General features: G+C 32.6%; 1 long non-coding RNA gene across 1 annotated transcript; it reads left to right on the top strand.

Moving 5' to 3' along the window:
- Positions 1 to 6,826: 6,826 nt before the first annotated feature.
- Positions 6,827 to 11,613, top strand: LOC118186448 (uncharacterized). Its single transcript, XR_004757778.2, has 3 exons — positions 6,827 to 6,907; positions 10,246 to 10,340; positions 11,219 to 11,613. It is a non-coding gene; the product is annotated as an uncharacterized LOC118186448 (long non-coding RNA).
- The last annotated feature ends 11,686 nt before the right edge of the window (positions 11,614 to 23,299 follow it).

Here is a 23,299-nt window from a genome sequence, read left to right as displayed (position 1 = left end):
GTCCAATTTGCTATTTGGCTACCAAAACCCTGATGGAGGGGACTAACACCTCCCGGCCCACGAAGAGCAAGTATAGACTTACCCCATGGACCATCGGGAACCGCCAAGTTCAAAAATAGACTAACAACATTCTGGCATCATTCCTCGAGTCGTGATGGAAAATGTGACTCCAGTGAGTACTGCCACCGGCGGCGGCATCAACGGTACTCCTACCTTTCAGCGTTAAATTAGCTCAAGTAAAAAGGATTGAATTTCATGATATACATTGTGAAATACATAGTTGTGCAGGTGCATATTTTGAAGATGTTAGCTATTGTAGTGGGTACAGGCAACATGTTTCAGGACATTATATATTGCATTAGAAACAGGCGGGATGTTCCCACGTTACAAATCATTTTTGTAAATATGATCATTTTTGTAAATCAATTTTGTAAATACTATCAGTGAGGATCGAGTTACTAGGCGCCCTTTAAAAGGGGGAGTATATAAGGTATTTTCTACCTCCTTTCTGCATGCCTTCGTTGTGTAACGGTAGCACACTTGGCGCATAGTCAAGAGGTTCTGGTTCGAGTCTCTGCAAGGATATTGCTCATTTTTCGTGTCTCCTGCTTATCCTATTGACTCTACATGAAGACACGAGTCAATAGGATTTAGTAAGTCAATAGGATTAAAGTAAGCAAGAGTGGTGAAACATTGCTAAGAGAGACAATAATCATTGTTGATGTAAATGTTATTAATGCGAGAGTTACATTAAACAAAAGAAAAAAATAGATCATGCACAATGATTTCTGGATTATGCAAAATCATTCCAATAATTAATTATCAATAATTCTTTCTCTTGAAATTATTTGTAACAACTATTAGATACAACTGTAACTACACTATTGTTGATAATGTAGGTTACATTATCTGATTACATTATGAGATCAAATATAATTGTTATCCTAGACGCCATTAAAATTTTCTCAGATCATCAAAATATGTCGGTAGCCGCTGGCAGGTAGACTTTCAAGTAGACTTAAATATTGAAATTTTCTTTTTCGTTGCTTAAAAGTTTCAGTTATCTTCAAAAATTGCTGATTTCTTTCTTACCATTTGAACTATCTATGTAACGTATTGCAATACATAATTAACAAAACGAATTTAGCATAACTACTTTCTTTTAATAGTTTAAATAATTTTGCATGCTACGTATTGTGATACACTAAAATATGTTTCAATATTTCAAGATTAAAAACCTGTTTACTTTGAGGAAGAGATAATTGAGGCTTATTATCGTTTATTCTGGACCATGAAGTTTTTTGTTTAATTACAGTACTTCTTTCATTTTTAATAATGGTGCATTTACTGACTCTCGTTTTCCCTTAATAATGATATGTAAACTAAGAGGGGAAATAATTTTATTATTGAAATAACATACTACGAAGAGTTTTCAACAGAGTCTTTCAGTTACTTTGACAGGAAATTATAGATAATTTCGTAAAGAAAGAACATAATTAACGTTATCTAGCAGAAAACCAAAATAAAAGCCCAAAGACCATTTGAAAATAATTGGAAAGAAATTCTTACTCAACATTAAAAAGAGGTAAAATATTATAAGGCATGCGATTTGTGTTGCTCTTAATAATGTTAGCAATAATTATGCAATATTGTGCATTGCAAAACGCACATTTTGGTCGTTATCTCTAACAGTAAAGCTAGTGACTTTCAGTGACCTCTAAAGTTAAAACTAGTGACTTTCAGTGTTCTCTAACATTAACGTCTTTTCTCTAGAAATAACACGAATGGTAAGTGCATCCGCCATTCAAGGGCAAGTTTTAGCCAAACTAGCGGTATATTCCACTTACACGATTATTCCACTGAATAATCGTACAAGATCAAGATTACCAAATGAAATTCCCGGAATACATTTGTTAGTCCTTTACCCTAAAAAGCCAGGTTACTAAAGTACATTTTTGTTAGTGATGGTAGGCCATTTTTTAAAATCGTGTGAATAATATCAGTGTGTCTAGCGTTAGCAAATTCAGTCACGGACGCATTTAAAAAAAAGAACACTTTAAAGTTCAGAGCCGCACTCAAAATAATATCAGATAATGGACCGCAATTTATTAATAATTTATTTGAAAAGAAGTACGCAGAGTTTGACTCAAAAGTGTGTGAATACGATAGTGTACAGATCCTATTCTAATATTGTTTAGCATGCGTGTGGCGGATTTTTGGTGTTAGAGCATGTGTGTTAATTCTCCAAATGTTAAACTACGAATGTGTGTTAATTTAAAATAGCTATAAATAATTGGCTGAATGAAAAACATATGAAGTTTCCAGACTATGCACAATAATATAATGCCTTTTGCGTGATTTATTTTTTACAGCATGTGTGTATCACTTTAACATTATTTACCCAGAGCAGTCTTGTGTTGTGCCATAATAATACACTGCATACTGCAGAAGAAATTTAACATATATATGTAAGATAAAAATGTATGAATCAGAATTATAATATAACTATAAACATTAATTCTTCCTCTCTGTTCTAAAATCGTAATAACTTATCTGCATTGCGTCATTCAAATTAATCATGCGATCTTACGTAACCGTTAATACCAGATGCATCTTGACAACCAATCACCGAATTGTAAACCAAAACTTTTCTCTTCGCGTGCTTCCATCTTTCATAACTACGCACTTCAGCTTTGCTCTTTACTCTGCTAAGATGTAATTTCGTTGGCTTGCTTTCTATCTTAACAATATATAAAAATGTAAATCTTGTGTGGAAAGGCACGATTAGAGTGCCAAGTGATTGTGGCCACAAATATCAATTGGCAATAAAAATGGAATTAAAATTGCCTTGACTGCCAAATTCTTCTACGCAATCAAAATTCTTCTTCAATATGGATCTAATCACGCATCGACACTGCTCCGTCTTTTCTTTGTGCTTTTATTATGACATATATAATTATAAAATTAGCTACAAATTAGAAAGAAACTATTAAAAAAATGGAAGCATATTTCTTTGTTATCAGCTTTGTTGTTGATTGTACCCATTCAATAATTATTGAGCATGGACAATAGTTTTAGGCTGCAAAAAGTATTTAAAAGTATTATGGCATTAAATGGGAAAAGAATATAGTACACATAGAAAACGAATCTTGCACTATTTAAGAAAACGAGTAAATTATTAACCACTTTATCAATTATCCCCGAGACAAACTCGGTGGCGTTAAATGTGGACTGGATCGTTACATCCGAGAAAGACTCGTCCCTTCGTGTTTTGTGACTCTCCCAGAAAGTGGCGAAAATGAAAAAAAAGAGATTTATGGCCTAATTAATCACACTCTTTTCAGAATCACACAAAGTTAGGTTCGCTTAAGAAGATGGGAAATATTAATACACTTCCACTTACGTTTTGAGCTAGCACTACAATGAGAGATACTGCTCGTTTTAAAGCATGTCTCTACGAGATCGTCTTCGCTAATTTTCAGAAAAGAGACTATGGAATGCAGAATTTTTTCCTCCTGGGTAGAGTATGGGTTCCAACATCCTTGAGTTCGAAACGTAGGATGTTTTCTAAATAGGTCTTAACACTGGTGAAATGAGGAAAGAAACATTTCTGTCTTCCAATTTCGCAAGCAAAACGTTTATCTTTGGTGGGAAAAAATAGCAAATATCTCTAGGACGATGAAGCGATTAATGTGAATGGAGTATAGTGGAAATTATGTGTTTAAAACAAAAAAAGTGTTATGGCTCCATAAAGGCTCATGAGCAGTACTGAAGATATGCCGGAATAGATGCATGTTATTGAATATCACAGTTATAACTATTTAACAATCATAAAATGATGGTAGAGTTGCTTCCATCCTGATGATGTTTTGTTTTTTAAGGACAGCTTGAGATTCCTCCTAAAGTACTTGAGACTGATATGAAAATTCCAGTTCGCATTCGAAAAGCGGAAGAGAGCTACGCGGATTTGAACTTCGGCAAGCCCTTTCACATAAGTTGGGGCCCGAGTAGAGCTGTCAGAATTCAGCAATCGTAACCACTCGCCCATTGGTGGAGTATCCATCCATTCCATCCATTCATTTATCTGTCCATTCCATCAATCCATCCGTTCTTCCGTTCGTTCGAGGCTCTGTAACAAACTTCGTAGGCATTGCAGAACCCTTTCTAAAAGGAAGAGATGTCAAATTTAAATGGTCATCAGGCTTCAACAGCTTTCTCAATAGTCAAAGTTCCAGATCTCGAAAAACTGTTACAAATGTTCATGAACCCCTGAAATGAGTCAGTAGGAGCGGTTTTAATGCAAGGCAGGCATGCGGTACCCTATTTTTAGTATTCCTCCGTTCCTCCATTCCTTTCAACTATTTATGTTGGAACCCATACTCTACCCAGGAGGAAAAAATTCTGCATTTCATAGTCTCTTTTCTTATAATTAGCGAAGACGATCTCGTAGAGACATGCTTTAAAACGAGCACTATCTCTCATTGTAGTGCTAGCTCAAAACGTAAGTGGAAGTGTATTAATATTTCCCATCTTCTTAAGCGAACCTAACTTTGTGTGATTCTGGAAAGAGTGTGATTAATTAGGCCATAAATCTCTTCTTTTTCATTTTCACCACTTTCTGGGAGAGTCAAAAAACACAAAGGGACGAGTCTTTCTCGGGTGTAACGATCCAGTCCACATTTAACGCCAACGAATTTGTCTCGGGGATAATTGATAAAGTGGTTAATTTAATTCTACTCCGTAACTGAATTCGAAGTGCTCACAGATATTTCAAGCAGCCTGTCTCAATGTTCACAGACCACTCCGCTTTGAGTAGAATGGCGACAGCAAGAAATTTGACTCCAAGAATGATTACACTCTAAATTTCGCAGAGTGGGATTTGGAGGGTGACAGCAGTTTTCGCTCCGTTTCGTGTCAAACAACGCAAATTTACTGTCTTGGTAGCAGAACATGTTTCCCACTTGCAATAATAACCTTGGGGAAGTGAGTGAATTGAAGGAGCAGGACGAACCCTGTCTTGTCATCGTCCACCCAGACTGACCAAACAAGTTTGCTAAGCCAAAGAACGTTCTTTGGCTAAGCGCCATTTCAAGCGAGGACAGTCGTAAAGCTCCTTTGCCAAAAGTAAGTTCGCTTTTAAAATATATATACAATTATTTCTTAATATAAATATCTTAATTATTATAAATTATAGTTAGTTTGCTCTTTTTTTTTAGGTGTCTGTAAATTTGCTTTAAGAGTGTAATGCTGTAACGTAGTTTTATTTATTACGTACTGCTAACACAATGAAAGCTGTACGTATGGATGGTACTTTTTGTAAATAATTCTTAACATTATTTTTATTTTTGAACAATTTACACAAAGCTATCGAATTTAATTATTTAAATTTAGTTTTGCATGCATTCCTATTTCAAATAGGAAGAACAGCGGTGGGAAAAAAAAAAAATGCATACTAAAGTTTTGATTTTTTTTTTATAACACAAGTGTGTAAATTATTTGGTAGTATTGGAAGAAATAAAAACCGTATACTTTACTGAATTTCCTATTGAACTCATATCGTTTTCAGCTTCTAGTAGTTTTTAATAGATTTTTAACTTTCATTTTTTATAAATTCTGCTTATAGTTATATATTATAGTTTATTACTATAATATATAACTATAAGCTTATAGTTATATATTATAGTTATATATTATAGTTATTATAGTTTGTGACAATAAAATTCACTTACTGTTGCAAAATTCACTTACTGAATTTTTCCAAAATATAAATACTAGCACTACCTGGGTCATATCAGCATTCTAAAACTTATATTTTTGCAAATATGTTGTTATTCTCGAGAGTGTAGGTGTAACTAAGGCCTCTTGAACATTCAAAAGTCCGGGAGGCCAATAAAGCTGCTAAGACGGCTTTCCGTTTACGATTTAAAAAAAATCTTGCATTCTTTAAAAAAGACTGAAAGCTTCAGATTTTAAATTACGTCCAAAGGGGCATTTTTTTAACATTTTGTGTGTTACCTTTATTTATTAAATATCACGTTCTTCGCACTTAAACCATAAAAACATTCAACAGCAATCTCGCAAAATAATTTTAAAATGAACATATCTTTAGAATTTCCAATACAGAGTCTCGCGAGCTGGAGATATATATATATATATATATTTTTTTACTCGTTCAGTCTTGCCATTGCTCGCTTTGAAATCGTTTACTTGTTTACTTTGTTAATCAAAAATTCGTTGAAGTATTACAAAATATTAAATAATAAAGCAAATAATAAAACCAATTTCAAATTCAAATTAGGGCTTCCACATGCCCATATTCTATGGAAGATTACCTTATTCAAATTTTGTTGGCTCTAGGTACCGTTGTTTTATTACAATGCGAGAAACATACATAGATTCATGCAGATTCTTCATTATTTAATTTCTTTAAATATAATGTTTGGTGGCAGCAATTTGAAATGAAACATATCGGGAATATGCAAAATGCAAAATATATGCAAAATGCCAAAACGAAATTAACAGTCCTTCTGGGAGAATTGCCCCTTTGGACTAAAAAAAAAACCCAGCTATTTAAAAAAAATAATAAGTTTTGATTTTCTGATGACAAACTGAAAACTATTGTATTATTAAATATTCCAGGTAATTCATGCAGATAACTATTTAATGAGAATTCATTTTCAATCAAAGACCAAGCATAAAATTTTAGTACCTTGTCCCATTCTACATAGGTTCTATATTCCTAATACTTGTGCCACAGCAAAATGTCAAATTTATCTGCCCCTTGTCTTTTTTTTAAACTGTAGCACAATAAAATACTTTTTTTCAGGAGGCGTTACATGATAGTTCAAAATTATCAGATTTTTATAACTGCAAGAAGTTCCCGAAGATGCTGTTAATGTCCTAAAAGGTAATTTTATTTTCTACTCTGTTTTAAATTAAAAACTATACCTAGTCCGGATTTTTGAAAATTCCAGATATTCAGTTGACTTTATATGCTATATACATGTATTTATTTTATGCTAAATATGTATTTACTGACAAATATACGTATATGCCAATATATAATATGTACACCAAATGTTTATTTCTTTTAATGCAAATAAGAAAATTAAAAAAAAAAAAACAGTATTTATTTCTAAAAAATGTAAGGCATGTTTTTTTCAGACTTAATTAAATAGTAAAATTCGTTTATGTCTAAACATTTTTATTTCAACTGAAACAAAACGACTTTTTATATGTAAGCCATAAAACCTAAATGTTTGATGCATTTTTATTTTATAATATGAAAATTAAGCAATATTGCCTTATATTTGTGGCAGCGCCTATCATATTTAAATAATTAACTTATTTTATTAACAGATAATAGAATGCACAATTAAAAAACAGGTTCCCCTCCCTTCTATTGCGGGAGAAAACCTAATTCGACGGATTATTTTTATTTATTTATTTCCCCCTTCTAAGAAAACTTGTCAGGCATACTTTCAAAATTGTCGAAATATATACTAATTTAAACGATAATTCTAAAATGATTCATAGATTAATTCATATACATCAACTCAATAGTTAGAAAGTTAAACTAATGACATTTACTTATTACTTTTCAAGATTATTGCCTTTTCATCTCAATTAGTTATTATATCGTCTCCTAGTGATATTAAAATGAGTGAGGATCTGATGAAGTAATGTTCAAAATAATATAATTGTTTACATTAGCAAAAGCTATTGTTGTATCAAACAAGTCTTATAAACCTTTTCTTATCCACAGTCCTTTAAAGTAGGAAAAAAAATGTAAGTCTTATCTTAATAAACTCATATGAATTCATTTTCTGGTTTAGATAGGATTTAAAGACCCAGGTAACACAGCTTGTTTACATTTTCAATAACTAAGTTATGCGAACACTGTTAGAGGTGTAGCCAGAGTTCTTGCTGACTCGCTCAGTGCACAATAAAAAGTCTATAAAATGTCAAAATGATATATATAAAAACAAAATATCTGGGTTTATTTTTGAAATAAAACATTAATTCTAATACCGTAAAGTACTATTTTGTTTGTTTTCCTTATACACAAAATCATTAATAGTATTCTAAAAGTTTGATTTACTACTCTATCAGCTGATTTGTAGACAGTATGGTACAATTTCTCAGTCTTAGGTGTTTTTTAATCCATTTGTACTTTGCAAAATTCTTCTCGCAACAGTCATGAAAAAAATTTACAGATGTATATCAGTATCTGGAACTGCATTCTGAAATTTTATGAACTGCAGAAGTTCAAAGTTACCATCCTTCCACCTGCCTTCGAAAACACTACCGCAAAGAATCCAGTAAATGTAAACGCTGCAAAAGCACAAAGCTGGTAGAATTCTCTTGCGGCCTCCTCGCTTTCTTTCGCTGCTGTTCAAAATTTATTTGCATGTGTCATTTTTTCTCAATTTATTATTATTTTGTCTGATTTCCGTGCTATGTTTCCTAAAAGTAATTTTAAAGTGTTTGCAAAGAAAATTTACAAAACTGCATACTCGAGTACTTGTCTCGGCATGAAATTAAGCATAATGGTTGAGATACAGTCAAAGAACTATTAAATTGCGTTTAAAGAATGTTTCCTTCTAAGATAATATGTTGCCGAAAATTTTCTTAACGGAACAGTTTTTGGAACAATTTTGAGAAAATGGGGGAAGGCCAAATTGACTTCAGTAACTAATATTTACTTTATGTAAATTTTACTTACGTATGCTTAATATTATATTTCTTGCTGCTCATTCAGAGTCGTACCTAGGGTTTTCAGCGCCCAGGGACAACTGAAGATTTCGCGCTCCCTACTGCTTCCCAAGGATGGAAAACATTTAATTCTAAAATGCCGTAACATCAGTTTGGCGCCCTTTGGATCCTGCGCCCGGGGACAGATGCCCCTTGCCCCCCTCTAGCTACGCCCCTGCGCTCATTTTAATTTATATGCCCTAAATACCATGTTTAACAGGCTGTTTACTTACAAATGCTTAATATCATGCTTTTTCTCCGAACATTAATGCACATCCCCTAAATATTACCCACCAGCGGCAAAGTCGCTGAGCACTGGTAGTTCGGTCCAGAGTTTGAATCGCATGAAGGAGCTGGCTGCATGGACTTTTTTGTGGTTTTCTCCATGTGTAACGTGTATACGAACCAGTTTGCCTTACAGAGACCTCCACGGAGGCATCCTTCCCATTAGGCAGATTTTTGATGGCATGTCAGTAACTAAAGGACAAATAAAGGCTTTGAAAAGCTGTCAGAATTTTATCGAAGCTGTCGAAATTATGCTTGGCAGTAGATTGGATCAAGCTCTGAATACAAAAGCAGGTCAATTTGAAACCAAAATTGTAAAAGAAACATTTCAGTATGTTTCAGTCATAAAAACAATTGAAATGGTTTTGTCTAATAGCCATGTAAGAAATTGTATAGAAACTGAAACAATTTCTAATGATAGACATTTAAAAAACAGTTTTCATCTTTTTATGTCCCAAGAATTTTGAAATATGTGGAAACAAAACGTCCTGATCTTTTGGTACCAAGTATTGCTGATTTCAGTGGTAAAAATCTTTAAAAATTCAACTAGGATTATAAATGATAGAATTTAATTAGGATTATAAATGATAGAATACTTTAAAACTTTTCTTTGTTTACTTTTTAATTACCTAGAGTAAAGTAATTTTGCATCTATTACTCACATTGGTCTTTATTCTTAAATGGCTTATAGTTTTTTCCTTCTGGCTCTTAAAGATAAGCGGTAAATGCATGTGCCTCTAGTGCCAAAGGCCTTTTTAATGATATTTTTGTAATCATTATGTAATAAACGTGTGTATTTATATATATATATATATATATATATATAGATAACCTAAAAGCATTAGTTTTGCTCACAGAACTTTTGCTCAGCTAAAATTATTGGAAAGAAAGAGGGAAAAAGGTTTTATTCATTATTAATGAGTAAATATTTGGCATAAGTCTATGCATAAAAATTATTTCATATGCTTAGCTATAAAATTCTTTTCATAGGATAATATTTTTAGTTTGCAGTGAATGTATATGTAAATAAGCTATTGATATTATATGTAAGTGAGCTGAGCTGCATATACTTTGAAATTTGCTACATATTCTATTTTGAAAGGTTCATGTGTGATATTTATATAGTTTCAATTAATTATTACATTTCACATGCAATTTTTATCCAGTATATGTCTTTTATATATACTTTTATTTTTATTTTTGTAGGGTAAAGGCAAAGCAAGTATTTTAGCATCAGGTTGTTATTTGAAAAAAAAAAAAAAAAAAAATTCCAAATTCTGCACTTCTAATATTTGCTAAATGTAAGTATTGAGGAATTTTGACATGCTTTGCACTAACTTTCATTTTAAGAGGGCAGATTATATTAAAATGAGCCATTTTACAGCAGTGAATGTATTTGGCCTCATGTGGCTAAAATTCATCTTCTCAGGCTGCTTTCGACTATTGTACCCACAGATGATGCATGGTCATTTAGCTAAGTTCTGTAGAATTGGAATTGCATTGATTTGAATGTCACCTACATACTAGCAAATATTTCGAGAGAATAAGATGGTTTGTAATATGTGTGATGCCTATCTAAAGCATGACACTAATCATATATATGCATGTATATACAGTGAACATAGATTTTTTTTTTTTTTTTTTTTTTTTTTTTTGTTTAACTTGTAAAGTGATGGAAAAATTCCTTCAAGGTGAAATTCAAAAGATACCCTTCCAGCCAGACTATAGCGACCATGAAATCAAGAACAAACATCTTTACAATAACAATAGTTTATTATGAACAACAATAGTTTATTATGAAGGGATAATACTTGTTTTCATAAGGAAAAGACAGACTAATTCTCCATATAGTTTGTTCTTTTTACATTTTTATGTACATTATTTATTACATTTTTCATTAAGAAGCAACGCACAGATAGACTATCCTATTTTATATTTGCATCAATATAATATTTACATATTCCTATATGTATTTATACTGCATTTTTACAGAAACTAAAAGCAAAAGACCTCTATGTGAATAAAATTACTAGGAATTACTTATTTTTGAAAGAAGAAAAAATTTTCTGGCGATATTTTTTAATTGGAAAGATAAACTTTCTAGTATGGCTCATTGGTATTTGACTTGTCCTAATAGATAGGTAATGGATGTATTCTTAATAAAGAAATTTATTTTCAGGGAATAGAAGACATGGAATCTCTTGGACCAGCTCAGAATAAACAGCCCATTATAGTGTGTATTACAAGTTCATTCTATATTAAAGCAGTAAATCACTTAAAAGCATGCCCAAATCATGCCATGAAGGCATTTGACATTCTATTTAAAACTAATTTTGTATTTAGCGTTCAATATGCACATACATCAACAAATTTTTATAATTTTGTGGCAAGCCTTTTGTATAATGTCAGCACTCCTAGAGCTTGTGTGGACTCTTTAAATACATGTTCGAGTCTGAATTTATTGCATTTTGTACATGCATTACATTTCATATTTTTAATGTCATTTTAGTGTCATATTTTCCATTTTTATATATGTATATATATGTACATATATTTCCTAATAAAGAGTTTTTCATGCAATGCTTGTTTTCACTTATATTTAAAATACTTTGTTCATTGAAATTATTATAATTCTGCAGTTATGGTAATGATTCCTATTCGGATTTAATCAATAAATGAAATACATAATAATTTTCAGCAGAATTATGAAAAATGAATTTTTAGCTTACACATGTGAGCTATAATCCATATTATTTCACTTTAAAATTTACTTTATTTTTCCCAAATGAGACTTGGAATTAGCATATATAAAAATAAGTTATAGTCTAAAAGTATATGTAAGCATTTATTCACTTGTAATGATTAATGTATAGGAATTTGTATGCATGTAACTTCTCAAAAATAGAAAGCGTAACAAGCTAACTGAAGATTTTAGACTTTATTCATAATTTGGGGTAATAATTAATTTTAAGCTCTTCATAATTATGTAATAAGAAATAGAAACATTTCTTTTGCAATATTTTGTGCAATATATGAAGCTAAAAACAATAGCATGAGAGTATTTTATGGTTACTTATTTTCTGAATCTCATACATTAAAAATAAAGCTGAATAGTTTTCATGTAAGGGAAATTAAATTCGCATTTTTTTCTTACTTCAATGTATATTAAAATTTATTATTTGATTTTTTATGCATATTATGCTCAAGTAGACAAACTACTAGTAACATCAATTCACAAATTGTATTAATATAGTCACTTATAAGTAGCATTTTAAGAAGTTAAATCTATCAGATTATGATACAGGTTTACTGACACATATATATATGATCAGCTGTTCTATCACATTCAAATTTTCATTATAAAATTTGTCAAGAACTATTTTTAATAAATTACTTTTCCAACTAGAATGATTATTTAATGGAAAATTTAGCTTACAATTTACATGATTACGTGTCCAAATCTTGTGAATAAGCATAATTTGCTTTTTTAAATTAAAATATTTATACAAAATTTAGAATGTATATCACTATATATATATATATGATTCATCTAAAATGATTTTTTTTTAATTTCTTTTATGAAACTAAGCATTTTTTGATTTCTCAAATCAAATTTTGAAAATATCTGAAATATTTATTCAAAGTTTTAAGTACCTGAAAAACCTTATTTTTTATTCAAAAGTTTTTATTCAAAAGTTAAGTTTTTCATTGCGAATATCTTGCTATTCCAGTTTTTATATAATAAGTTGCATTGACGTTCTTATTTTTATTGCTTACTACACATAAAGGTAAAAGCCATGTTTCTGTAAAATAAAATATATTCTGTGAGTTCAAAGTAATTTCACATCAGAAGTACTGTGAGGAAGTGATAGTGTTAAGTATTTCAGAATGTTAACTACACCGAATTTCCAATATTTTAATATGGATGTAATTTTTTATATGTATATTTCGTTAGATTTGGAAAGAAAAACTATATGTCTAAACAATGAAGATATGATTGTCTTTAAATTGTGTTTTTTTATTACAGTGATGGTCTACTTTGATTCATAATCCAGTTTTTATATATAAGTTGCATTGACGTTCTTATTTTTATTGCTTACTACACATAAAGGCAAAAGCCATGTTTCTGTAAAATAAAATATATTCTGTGAGAAAGTGATAGTGTTAAGTATTTCAGAATGTTAACTACACCGAATTTCCAATATTTTAATATGGATGTAATTTTTTTATATGTATATTTCGTTAGATCTGGAAAGAAATCTCATCGCCAATAAATGTATTAAGTAAGTACATAGGTAGCAAATCTAAAACAGATGTATATATCAGATAATTAAAATCACAATAGCATGTTAAAAAGTAGTGTAAAATATTTTTTTCAAGAGATAATATTAACCAGATATCTAAAACAATACATCAGCTATAAAGTTTACATAGCAAATACCAATTTTCAGTTTGCCTATAAAATAATTATATAAAAATCGCACCATCAAGGAGTGAGCAGACTATTATTATAACTCCTTGTAATGTGTGTGGTTTCACCCGAATATCGGGAGATATCTGACTATCGAAGAAGAGCGAACGAAGAAAGGGTCACTCCTGCTTTTGTGTGAAAAGGGACCGCTTTTTACTAGAGTGAAATATCGCTCCTTCGAGGTTGGTGCCATTTCGGCATTAGAGGGAGGTGGGATATCACTCCTTTAGAGTCGGATAGGACTCTTTCGAATTTAGAGTGTAGGTGGACAATGAAGATGTAGAAATATGATTTAAAACTCTGACATTGACTTGGGAAAGATAATGAGATTGAAGATGCCCTTTCATGAAATAGGATAGACGAGGTCGAGAATAAAATCGGTCGTAATATGTTAAGACTCGTCGTTTTATACATAAGAGAAACGTTAATTAGAGAGTTACGGAGGTATCCAGAAATCTATTCGTATTTAAAGAATCCAGAGCATTGTTAGAAAATAAAGGAGATAGCAGTTCATGATAGAGCCGAGCATTGTGAAGATATCATTGGCATTCTATTTTATAAGAAAAGAAAGAATGTTAATCTAAAATTAAAGCCATCATTCCAGATATTTTGAGATTAGAAATGTTGCTGGAATAACATGGTGTGAGGAAAATATAAAGAGTTGGGGAAGTTATTTGACTTCCTAAACTAAAACTAATTCCGCTGAGGAGACACAGAGCTGTGTTACATGCCAGAAGTGTAAACACTTAAATTTTGCACCGGCCTGCTTCTTAAATCGTATAAGATCAAGATTACCAAATGAAATTCCCGGAATACATTTATTAAGTCCTTTACCCTAAAAGCCAGGTTACTAAAGTACATTTTTGTTAGTGATGGTAGGCCATTTTTTAAAATGGTGTGAATAATACCAGTGTGTCTAGCGTTAGCAAATTCAATCACAGGACGCATTTTAAAAAACGAACACTTTAAAGTTCAGAACCCCACTCAAAATAATCTCAGATAATGGACCGCAATTTATTAATAATTTATTTGAAAAGAAGTACGCACACTTTGACTCAAAAGTGTGTGAATACGATAGTGTACAGATCCTATTCTAATATTGTTGAGCGCGTGATTAAAAATACAAATCAAATAATTCTTGTCAAGAAATATCACAAGAAACTGGGGTGCCCGTACTTAAAGTGTCAGCGTTTGCGCAGTGAGCTAAACGCCAGATGACTTATAAAACATCAACAAAGTTACTTTTGCGCTGAAAAATCATGTCATTCTTAGATAAGCTATTTTGTGTACAGGGAAGTAAGAAGTGATTTAAACATAAGGTTCTTCAAAAGTTAATTCATGCACTCGAAGTATCGGATGAGCTAGAATCAAGTAAAAACTGTATTATGAGCAAATTGCTTACTATTACCCGCAGACAAGCTAACGACTAGTAAACTTAATAAGTTCGAGGGGCTCATGTAGTTGTGAAATATTAAGAGAATGTGGTCATATTGAAGAACAAGATAGGACAGATGATTTCCTCAGATCTAGACCAACGGAAGAGATTCTACGAGAAAAGGGATATGCCAGTTTTGAAGGAAATGGAGTTAAATCAGAGGTTGCACTTGAAATAGAGGCAAATCTGCATGAGAGCGGGGTGCAGGTCCTAACAGCGAAAAGACATAAGAATGTAGAGATCGAGAATAAGATGCGAAGTCTGCATAAGAATTATTGAGTTCACAAATTTTCATTGTATTCACATTTGACAGCAGAAGATGTATGCCTCTTTATTTAAAAGAGGATTTCTTGAGGATTTACACGGATACAGAGTAAGCCTGCATGATGCCGCAGATGTATGAAGAGTCTTTCAAACTGGCAGTGTCGTGCTCACTAACACTAGGTATATACTACATGCGAGAGTAGTCACTCTGCCAACTAATGCACAAAACCTCAAACTTTGGCAATTAGAATTATGCTACGGCAGTTCAAGGATGCAGAATTTTGAAAAACATACAATTTGTATGATATTTTTGAAATGGCCATAAGCTTTATTAGCCTTGCACCACTACAGGGTCCAGAAGTGATGGTCATGTCATAATGGAAGCACCTAATAGGTGGCCATCGTTGCTCCCTATGAAGGGACGGGCAGTTCCTATGAAGGGCCTTGTCTTCTCCGGATTCGTACCCGGGCCCATACCTACAATATTCAGCTCCCACTATATCGGGTGGCAACTATGAAGGCTTTCTGTAACTGAATGTAATGTAAAGGGTACAACTTTAAAATAATCCAGTTTCTCTTAAAAGCTCTTCCAAGATGTCATCTCTCCTTCTAAGCCAAAGGAATCTTCTAGACAGATATTCTTAACTACTTGTTCAGGTAGATAGCCCTCGTAGCTTGTTTAGCCTAGTCTGTTAAAGTAAACAAGTAAGTCAGAGTTTCGAAATGAGAATTGGCCAGAAATATAGACAGAGAGTGAAAAGGCGAAGAGCTGACGCTTTAATAGGAAATCATACGCCAGCACACATGTGGAATGAAACGAAATATCGCAACATTGTTTACCTGTCTGCCTTATCAAATGTGGATATTATAACCATTTAGAAAATATGAAGAAAGAAAGAGTGTTTTCCTCTGTTTCAGCATAATAGCATTTAATTATTGGCGAATTTTGGAAATATTTCACTTAATTATGAAGGATCTTAATTGTATACGTTGCGTTAATTTCAAATCGAAATTACTAATGAGATTTAAAAACAAAATGTAGCATTTTCATTTTTCGGGAGAAAATTATTTTTCTCTTTTGAAATTAACTCCCAAATAAGAGAGCTTTAGGGTTAAAGTATTACTTATCCTATCAGTAAGATACATGTCTAAGAAAAAATACTTTTCATACCCTTAGTAATTTAATTAAAATTGCAATGCTACAGCTTTTGGCAGATTAATGCATTCTGTAACAAAACAAAAAATATATTTATTTATTTACCCACTATTTTTATTTTAAAATTAATTCTCGAATTTTCTAATGGATGGTAATTTATTGCAATAAAGTAATAAATTGAGGAAAGTTATAAATATTTAGATACTCCAACCACTGAAACAAAACTCTAAACGTGAGGCACTAAGAAAAACGAAATCTACAGTGTCTCACAAAAGTGATGGGACACTTGTGCTTTACAAAAGAAAAATGTAATAAAATAAATTAAAAAAACATGTAAACATTTTTTATGGGTGTGTTTCATACTTAAATTTAGTAACAATTATTACATAACATACATTTTCTCAAAATATTAAAATATTAATATAATAAAAATACAATTGTTTAGAACGGAGCAAAAAATGGCCCACATAAGTGATGGGACACCATTAGATACTACTACGTACTACAATAAAAATATTTTTGGGTTTTTTATTTTTACTCAAAAGTAATTGGCAATAATTTATAAAATCGTCTGCAGTATTTCTCTCCAGTTTGTTTTGGAATTTTAGTGTTTTTTAGCTCTGAGCAGCCATGAATGCTAAACGAAAAGAAACTTTGTCTGAAGTTCGAAAATAAGTTATTAATTTGCATATTGAACGTGGAAAATCTATAAGAAAAACTGCTGAAACAGTTAACTTGAGTCATTCAACAGTTTTCAATATCATTAAACGATAAAAAAAATCATATGATTCAGGATAAAAGACCTGGCCGACCATCAAAGCTATCCAATGGAATAAAGCAAATTATCGTTCGAAATATTAAAAAAAAATCCAAGAATGAGTGCTCCTAAAGTTGCTGCTGATTTACAAGCATTATATGGAGTAATTGTTAAACCTGAGACTATTAGAAGAGTAATTCGATCTGCTGGATATCACGGTAGAGCAGCCGGCAAAACATTTTTCGTAAGTGAAAAGAATAGAAAACTCAGACTGTCTTTCGCAAAATCCAACATAAATAAGAATTCTGATTACTGGAATGAAGATATATTTGCTGATGAGAGTAAATTTAATATATTTGGTTCTGACGGTAGAATCTTGGTGTGGAGAAAACCCAGGGAAGAATTTCGTAAACAGAACTTGGTGCCAACAGTAAAACATGGTGGAGGAGGAGTTATGGTATGGGGGTGTATGTCGTCCGCTGGAGTTGGTAATCTTGTTTTTATTGACAGTATAATGGATCAGTACAAGTATATTGACATTTTAAATCAAAATTTGAAATCTTCAGCACGAAAATTGAACCTTCATAACGATTTTAAATTCTACCAGGACAATGACCAAAAGCACTCTGCTTTGAACGTTAGACTCTGGCTGCTGTATAACTATCCTGAAATAATAAAAACACCACCACAATCTCCAGACTTAAATCCCATGGGGAATATTTGGCAAGAATTGAAATCAACAATTCGCAAACACACCATTTCTTCAAAACAACAATTAAAATCGGTGCTTCAAGAAGAATGGGGTAAAATCACTCCAGAAATCACAAAAAAAAAAAAAAAAAAAAAAAAAAATAGTTGAATCCATTTCAAGAAGATTAAATCATGTTTTAAAAGTAAAAGGAAATCCAACAAAATATTAAAAACCTTTTAAAAAGTAAAATTTTTGGATAAATATTTGATGGAAAAGTAAGTGTCCGATCACTTATGTGAGCCATTTTTTTTGCTCCGTTCTAAACAATTGTATTTTTATTAAATTAATATTTTAATATTTTGAGAAAATGTATGTTATGTAATAACTGTTACAAAATTTAAGTGCGAAACACACCCACAAAAAAGTTTTACATGTTTTCTTAATTTATTTTACTACAGTTTCTTTATGTAAAGCACAAGTGTCCCATCACTTTTGTGAGACACTGTATATACAGTATATGTGGTACAACGTAAAGAGCATGCCATTCAAGCAGTCAGATCCTACAGAAAAAAAAATAAACAACACATTATTTATTACACTTCTAGAGACTTAACATTTAAGGAAACACTTTTACGACTGGAAGTCTTGTTCCAGCGCCCAACTTCTCAGTCCATAAAATATAAGATGAGCATGCGCAGAAAGTGAGAACTATCTCGTAAAATTTACTGGATTTTCCTTACGACTGTAATTCCTCAAGCTAAGCTCCGCAAGTTCATTACTGAATGTGAGTTTATGGGCCACATCTAGACTGTGGTATTTTAAGGCCTCTGACCATTTTCTTTTACCTCGCGAAATTCTGAGTGGGTAGTTTGTGTTTATTAATGATAAGTCGGATGCTATAGAGTATTTTCGAAGATATTTTTAACTTTATGAGATGTGTGTCGGTAAATATATGATAAAAGTTTCATTCATTTCTGACAGAGAAGTTTCAGCGATGTGAGAACTTTTTTCTCACGGCAATTTGTAAATAATTTTCTACTACTGACGCTCTCCACTGACTTTTTTTACGTTACGTTACGTGACTAATTTTTAAATTCTTCATTACCATGCTTATTTCATTTAATAGTGCATTCTTCTCCCCATATAAACGTTGCTCAAAATGTGATGCATCTTAAAATTGTAATTGCTTTTTTTTTCTAATCACTAATTATTCCGAAGCTATTAATTTTTCCGAGATACTTACTTAAATAGATATATTATTGTTAGCAAAAAATTGAAGTAAATTGCTAAAAAAATATTTGATGAAAGTTTAGTTTGCGGCATTTAATATTACCCATTTCGAAAGCACGGAGAACTCGTATCCTAATGCCAAGCTGTCGTCGGACGGCACTGCCCCTCGGTTACAAATCGAAGTTTCAGAGGATATCGTCCTGTCCTGGCACTATTGGCGAAACACACGGCCGGTAACTGGTTTTTCTAACGACGAAGAATTTTCACTCTGGAAGGCAAGAGAACTGCTGCCCCGCACGGCTGTCTGCCTGAACTTACCGCTCCAACAGGACATCATAGACTATGAAGCGAAGTATTTTTGTATACAAGACAGAAGGACCTTGTCCTCGGCTTTAAGATAATGGCATAGAGCAAATCAGCGGCAGGATAGCATAACTGCCGTTCACTGTCGTAAGCTCAACTGTCTGAATATCTATCCTCCTTTATTCATCACCCGAAACTTAACTCTCACACCTCGCCTTCGAAAGTCGGGCCAAAGGTCTCCGTAAATATTTCAGTAAAACTCGCCCATCTTCAATCTCGCATCTTAGCCAAAACGCGGCCGGGGAGCATAACTGCCGTTCCCCGCCGAAAAACACATCTCACGACGAAAATTACATCTCCTTTTCTATCGCTCAACCCAAGAGCAAGTTTCAAGAGTAACGTCCAAAAAGTATGTTCACACCGTAAGTCAGTAAGTAACTCAAACTCGAATTTTCTTCGTCTCCTTCACAAACACGAGCTCCCACAATGGCTTCATTTATCGCCCCTTAATTTGGCAAAATTTGCGTTTCAACCCCTTAATGAGGAAATAATGGTGATCGCGCATGCGCGCCCTTCTTCAGTTAGCCAACAACCCGATCGCCAAACCTGAATGACTTACATCGAAGGTTAAGTGGCAACCTCTGACCCTTCTGTCACGTACTTCCTGTCCTAAGGTCAATTGCACAATGAAATTTCTTCTAGAACGTTCTAAAGGACAAAACGCGCAAATCATGACTTAGCAAAATTGCCTCCTTTTCCTGCTTCTTTTCACAATGAATCAAAGCTTGGACAAAAATTGCAAATAAAAGGAAAATAAATAATATTCTTTGAAACTAAATAATATTCCCAGAAGCATATGTTTTTCCCCAAAATTAAAGCATTAAAATAAATAATTCAGAATCAAATAAAATTAAGATTTTCTTAAATCAGAAAATCATTCACCTAGTTTTTATAACGCGATCAAACAATTCTCTACACAACATTATTGATGCTTAGCCCACCTGCACTTCTTTTATGCAAAACATGTCTGGTCTCTGGCAACGGTTTTAACCATCATTTAATTGCTTGTTTCATTGGTTAATTAAATGTATGTCAGAGTTGCCTTTAAACTATCTTTGGAGGTCTTGTTTCTCATAACCAGAGAATGCACATTGCTTTTTCAATGCATGACGCCATTTTGTCTCAAAAAAGAAGCTCGCTGTTGATATTCCCCAAAATTAAAGCAAACGAAATTGCTTAAGCTAAAGATTATACTGAACTAAATTATCTCCTGTTACTTCGTACAATTACGTTTCAATTTAATTTTGTAATCCGGGTATTAAATTATGAACACCCTGTACATTTAATGCATATAGCAATGAATAGAATTGAACACGGTTAGGTAAGTCAACATATCAAAACCTGCGTTTTTTCTTCAACGTATCGATCTGGAGATGGCTTCCATATTAACGAAGATATTGCCTACCATCTGCCAAGTAGACTTACTAAGACGCGACTATGATATGCTACGATTACAATTTATATTATCCTGCCTAACATTTGCAATATTTTGACGAATTGCATTTTGACGTCTGTTAATGTGAGACAGGGCATGAGTGAAAACTTGAGTTTTAAAGTATCCTCTAAAATGTGTAAGGAATTTTCTCATTCTTTTTCTCTTCGTGGTGTAATTGAAAAGCACATCCGGCCAGCAATAGAAATGTCTGGTGTTCGGTACCGGTGGTAGAATGACTGATTTCTTGTGCTTCTTTGGTTAAAAAAAAATAGAATATACCAAATGGAGCCCGAAAGAAAATATATTGGAGGGTAATTCGTCACGCCAAAACTAGCAAACAAAATGTTCGAAACCCAATGACGGCATCGTTGATTTTTCATATTCCTTGCACGGAAACATTTCTAAAAGTCTGTTTAAATATTCTGCTGAATTTTGAGGACAAGTTCCTTTTCGCCGTTGTAACATTCATTTGACTCTCCTTTAATTTCTTGGACCTTCATTGCAGCATATTTGTTTTATATTTTTATGCTGTTTTTGAAAGCTGGAGCTTTCACTCTCAGCGTACTTGACGCTGGCAGTTTTAGAAATGCACTTAGCAGGAGATAACGGATGTTATGCTAGAAAGTTATCGCGTCAATATTATTGTACCTGAGACCTTTGTGAATGCATCTTATTAAATCTAAAGCGTTAGAATATTCTTTTAACCAACGAGCCCAGTTACTTTAAATTAACTATTCGTATTCTCATTTTAATATACATTAATGTTTGTGAGAAATGTAACACCATGAAAAAATTGTCGGACATGAATGAAATTTACTGAATGTGAGTTTATGGGCCACATCTAAACTGCGGTATTTTAAGGCCTCTGACCATTTTCTTTTACCTCGCGAAATTCTGAGTGGGTAGTTTGTGTTTATTAATGATAAGTCGGATGCTATAGAGTATTTTCGAAGATATTTTTAACTTTATGAGACGCGTGTCGGTAAATATATGATAAAAGTTTCATTCATTTCTGACAGAGAAGTTTCAGCGATGTGAGAACTTTTTTCTCACGGCAATTTGTAAATAATTTTCTACTACTGCCGCTCTCCACTGACTTTTATTTTTACGTTCTTCATTACCATGCTTATTTCATTTAATAGTGCATTTTTCTCCCCATATAAACGTTGCTCAAAATGTGATGCATCTTAAAATTGTAATTCCTTTTTTTTTCTAATCACTAATTATTCCGAAGCTATTAATTTTTCCGAGATACTTATTTAAATAGATATATTATTGTTAGCAAAAAATTGAAGTAAATTGCTAAAAAAATATTTGATGAAAGTTTATTTTGTGGCATTTAATGTTACCCATTTCGAAAGCACGGTAATGCAGGGTGTCCATAATTTATTTAAAGATATCTTTTATAAAATACAAAATAAGAGACAGTGAAAAAAGACTGACTAAATTTTATTTAGCACTTCAAAGAATTGTATATTAATACAATTCAGCAAGAACACTATTAGGTACTTGGAGAATATCCTGAGAGAAGTCTGTTCTCGATATCCCTCTAGAACATTATTCAGCATTTGCGGTGTTCAGAGTTGCCGTTCTGTGGTCATTCTATTTTTATATTCTTCAGTGCTTCGAATCCCTGCAGTATAAACTCGGTTCTTCAGGTGTCACCATAAAATTTTTGCCGTTTGATTGGTTTATCTCTACCAATCAAACGGACCGTTTGATTGGTATTTCCAGACCGTTTGAAATGGCCATAAGCTTTATTAAATGGCCATAAGCTAATAAAGCTTATGGCCATTTCCAGACCGATTCCCAGACCGTTTGATTGGTAGAGATAAACCAATCAAACGGCCTGGGAATGTTTCATCAAGGAACACGTACATGTGTAGCCCAATAATAGGAGTTCCGTTATGGATTAGTGAGCATCTTCTAAGGTTAACTTAAGAGCTACCTCACTCAATTTCCCGTACCAAACCAAATTCAGGTTTTTTGATACCCAAATCTTGTAGTTATGTCTTTTAATTTCTAGTCAAACATAAAATGGTGTTTCCTCACCGAATACCATTTTCATAAAAAAAAATATCATCATTACAGATAGGATCAAAGAATGTCTACAGAAAATTATTTACGAACAATTCGAGCCTTAGGGTTTTTTGCTGACAAATCCACAGTTTATACCCAATCCATTTTAACTATTCGTGAACAACTTTATGAGCAATCGACCTGGGAATTTCTGTTTGCAGGCTGGTACGGCAAATGGATTTACTGGGACTACACACAAGCACATCTCGAATGGCGGAAAAAGTTTCGTTATTTTTGAGTCACTGTACCAATGTTCTGTTTCTATACTTTGGTGATAATCAGGGCACCAATGTTGTGTTACTACTTCCTCTTAGGGAGGAAACTAATGCAGAAACAGACAGGTCAAACCGTAACTAACTAAATATCAACTGAGAACCAA

Source organism: Stegodyphus dumicola, chromosome 8 (genome assembly GCF_044657685.1).
Source record: "Stegodyphus dumicola isolate Sdum_Otavi_A_Nest chromosome 8, ASM4465768v1".
Classification (NCBI taxonomy): Eukaryota; Metazoa; Arthropoda; class Arachnida; order Araneae; family Eresidae; genus Stegodyphus; species Stegodyphus dumicola.
This window is presented reverse-complemented; position numbering and strand designations above follow the sequence as displayed.